Source organism: Onychomys torridus, chromosome 15 (assembly GCF_903995425.1).
Source record: "Onychomys torridus chromosome 15, mOncTor1.1, whole genome shotgun sequence".
Lineage (NCBI taxonomy): Eukaryota > Metazoa > Chordata > Mammalia > Rodentia > Cricetidae > Onychomys > Onychomys torridus.
The window spans coordinates 71565003-71569742 of NC_050457.1; positions in this window are offsets into that span (position 1 = coordinate 71565003).

The following is a 4740-nucleotide window of genomic DNA, read 5'->3' on the forward strand; positions in this document are numbered from 1 at the left end:
GAAAGAAGCCTGGGAGGAAAGAGACAGGACTGCTCAACAAGGGCAACTGGACTGGACCTGTGGAAGAGCAGGAACCAACATGAGCAGTCTGCTTCATTGGTTGGACATGGCAGTGCCCATGTGCAGGACAGGGAGGAAGTGGTTTTGTTCTGGCTGACTGTGAGAAGCATCTGCACACACTGGAACCTCTGGAGTAAGGACAGGGGAAGGCATCCCAGCTGCAGAAAAAGACCCAGGAATGTAACCAGAGCAGCCACATCAGTCAAGAACTGCAGAATGGAAATGAAGAAATAATGGAGTCTCAGATTAGATATGAAAGGAGCAAACTGATGAAATCAGTGAAACCAGAAGAAATCAGCATCAGGTCATGACAGTTACAAACACAGATTAATCTCCAAAAAGAATGAACATTTGCTTCAAACAGTGAAAATTCAAGGGAGGCACAGAGAATTCTTCCTCAGAGTAAATACAAATAAGTATGTAATAACTAAAATGTAATGATTTAACAAAAATATCTCAATGACAAGACAGTTTAAATTACAAGTGAAATGGGTCAATAGAAGTTAACCACAAATAGTTCTTAAGTCAGCAATGTGCTGATTGCATGGATTTGTCATGGCGCTCACGGTAAGAAACATGAAATGAACATAGAAAGTATTTCTCAAGACCATGAAGTATGTTTAAATGTTTTCTGACACAGACTCTGGCTTTGAATTTGCTATGAAGCAGGGGAGGACCCCTCACAAATGCAGAGATGACAGGGATGTGCAATACAGTAGACTGAAGTTTCTTTTCCATCACAGGTCTGTTTACTTTAAATCACATGAACACACACAATCTGTGAGTTCTTCCTCACCCTGCCAACTTGTCACCAAAGCCTGGCACTGGAACACAAGGCCATGTGACCTTTTCATCTGTTCCTAGACATCCTGCTTCTTCTGGACTAGCTCAACAAGCTCAAGGCCAGATCAAGTCATGTTGACACAACCACCGTGGTCCACCCTACAGAAGAGTGGGGAAGACCTTTCAAATTTTAAGAAAACCCAGCCCTTAAGATGAGGCTTGGCATCACTTTCTCCAGTTCCCTATCTACTTGCAGAAGATGCCTCTCTCTGTGCGTGCTATGTGCTCTCTTACCCCTAGTCAACGCTTTTCTATAGCAGCTGATTCTGGCAAATCTGTCTGCTGTGTTCCAGAATTTCCCACCTGTGACCCTTTCTCGACTTGGATTTTTTCCTTTCTTAATTCTTTAGCTGGCAGAGAAGATGAACACGATCAAAGCCTCAAGACGGTTACACTAGGCCAGCTACAAAGTTCAGGACGGACCAGACCCCGTTTGCTCTACAGACACTGAGAAATCTGACAGCGTCCATGTGAGATGGCTCAGGCTAGAAGAAGCATGCTTCCCCACCAGAGCTGCTCACTGAGCTCCCAGCTCCGCCTCAGGAGCAGGCAGTCAGCTGACCATCATTAGTTTGCAATCCTGGACTGTGCACTATAATCACCCAGCACACCTCCCCTCCAGAGTTTCCCAGATATGACATGTGAATGCACCACGCTACCAGTCAGCTCTCCTGTCCCAGAAGCCCGAGGTGTATTCGAGCTTCACGTGGCATCCTAAGGAAACCATAACTCAGGGCGCAGTCCCTATCACCCTCTCCCCAGCCCTGACCTGCAACCTCACGTGACCCAGCCAGTTCAGCACAGCACCCCCAAGGCAGCTTCTTCCGCCCTCCCACCAAGCCCAGGTCTGCTCCCTTCAAGACGGACCCCGCACCCTCGCACAGTGCCTGAGGCTGCGCTGCACCCTGGACCAACCTCCATGTCAGAGACGCAACTGGCATTCACATTAGGACAGGACTTTTGCAAAACTTTGAGGGAGACTCACGTGTGTAGCTGAAAAGCCAGACTGGGATTTCCTGGATGGCTCCCCGTGATGTCACAGTGCCGCAGACTACATTTCCCAGAAGTCTGTGCGAACGAATTCCCAGAATCCAGGTATGGAGATTTCTAGAGTTCCTAGATTTATCTGGCTGCCTGCAATAGAGTATGGGAAGAAGCAGCAGAGTTAGCAGGACAGCTATGTGGAGTGAGGCTGGTGTTCACTTCCAGATCCACAATGCTAGATTATTAATGTGAATCGAGCCTTTGACAGAAATATTAGCCTTGGAGGTTTTCTTGTCCGTGTATTGTGATTTAATCTTACTACATCTTTACACGTAGACTCAGTTTTACTTCAAAATAACCAAGCAATACCCTAATGTAGGGATGAGAAGTATCTTTTAAAGATGTTTTCAAACCAGCCGTGGTATGTCACACCGTGCTCCTAACTGCGCAGCTGTTACTTGACAAATGGACCCGGAATGAAAGGCTGGACTGGAAAATTTAAAGAGACCCTGTATCTAAGTAAAAAGGAAAAGTCCAAACAAAGACAGATTAGGGCAGTTACGTTTAATGTCGGCTTTGTCTTCACAATCATTCCTACGAGTAAATAAATATTCCTTCTCCATTTATACGGACACTGTGTCTGTCTGAGCCATTCCTGTATCTGACTCCATGGCTTGGAAAACACTTTTGTGTGAACATTGGAATCCCTACAGTGCAGAAGATGGTGTGGGTCAGAGACAGTATAATCACTGAACAAAGTGAAATGTCCAACTCTCTGACATTTACTTGCAAAGATCTTCCATAATCCATCTCACGAGTTTTCAACCTGTCCTGTTTCTTGAAAACTTCCTTTTTTTTTTTTGAAGCTGAGGATCGAACCCAGGGCCTTGCACTTGCTAGGCAAGCACTCTACCACTGAGCTAAATCCCCAACCTCAACTAAGAATCCATGTAAGCTATCTAGTTTTTATGAGAGCTCTACTAGAATTTTCCCAGTGTCTCCATGGTTTTTCTCACAAATTCAGGTCCATATTCACCACCAGGTGTGCTAGGAGCTCATGCTTACCTCCTTAAGTGAAGGGTCACTAGTTCTGGATCCAACTCAGCACAGAGAGTTTAAACTATCTAAACACAGTCTAGAGTTTCCTATACTTCTACCATGAGTATATGGTACAGTTCCAATTCCACTTAGCTGTCACCTCTATGTTCCACGATGTGTGACCCCACAGGGACTGTTAGGAAGGACAGTGAATATCTGACTAGTTATATGGTAAAGCAGTTCTTTTTAAATAGTACTACAAAAGCCAGATCGATTCACTCTGTATCCATAAGTGTATTTTTTCCATTGATATTTTAATATTCTTGATACCCTTTTAACAGACTCTTATGGCATCACTTATGAGGTTGCACCTTCCTGACTACAAATCTAGTACAAAGTGCACAGTGCTGTCATGTTCTACTATCTTGGGACAGTGTAGAGCCCTATAGCACAGTTTCCTTCTTCTTTGGGTGCTGACCCTGGAGAAACTTTCCTAGAAGTAGTTTTGAGCATGAACCCCTACAATGGTCTCTCACCATGCAAATGAAATTGCACTTCCATAAGATAGAGACTTCCATGGATACACTAGCAGCTCAGATGTGTTGTCAGTTCAAAGTGCTACAATTGCCCATATTGGAGTTAATCTCACTGACAGTTACAGCTGATTTCACATGGTCTATAACGTTAAAGTCACTGTGCTTTAAAATGAGAATGGCACCTATAGGTTGAAGGCTTGAGCACCAGTTGGTAGGAACTGTTTGAAAAAGATTAGAGAGTGTGGCATTATCACAAGTATGTGTTACTGAGGGTGGACTTTGAGGTTAAAGAATCACATGTATTACCTGTCTCCTACTGGGGATCAAATGTAAGCTCTTTGCTACTGTTAGAGGGTTATGTCTGCCTAAACAATGCTATGTTCTCTAATAAAAGACTTTTAATCAATGAAATAATGAGCAACAAATTATTGTGTTGTCTCACAGCAATCAAAAAGACAATGTAATCTGTGATTATCCAATAGAGAAGAGAAATAATGTCTTACTCACTTCAGATCAGGCTCTAATGACAGACATAGTGATTCCATGAAAGTCCCTATCTTCATGAATCAGTCAGTTTATTACTGGGATTGCAGGCAGGATCACGGATAATGGATTAGAATAGGAACACACAACTACTCAACGCAGTAACATCGACAGTACTAAAAATCTGAGTGGACTCTGGGTAAGAATTAAGGAGGGTTGCCTGCCTTCAGCTGGGTGTATGACTTGCAGGGAGCTCCACTGATGAGGAAGTCTCCTCTCCTACAGTCCTTACTGCTTATATAGCTATGAGCAGTAAGCGTTCTATGAGTCCTGGAAATGTCCCCATACCTATCACATGCTTACTTCCTAAGGTTAATGAAGTCCCCTCCAGGATGGTATGTTTCCCTTGAGTGGAAATTGCTGTTGGTCAAATCACAAACAAATTCAATAGATGCTTCTGTTCAGCACTGTTTACTGTCAAGGGCCTATCCCCAAAGTATGAAGGCACACATGTTAATGGAGGGTCTTCTGGCCTCAATAATCTACAGTAGAAGAAGTTTCTCTTCTGGGTACTTCAAGATCTCATGAAGTGAACAATCCAAGCCTTCTGGATAACTGAGTTAGAAAATCATCTACATTAGGGTGACCTCATCACACATAGATGTCCTGGCAATGAGTTAGAGATGCACTTATATTCCTTATCATACCATACCTGGGAACATGTACCTGAAGGTTCCAAATAACTCAGAGGCTGAATATGAACTATAAATGCTCGGCCAATTGCTCAGGCTTATTG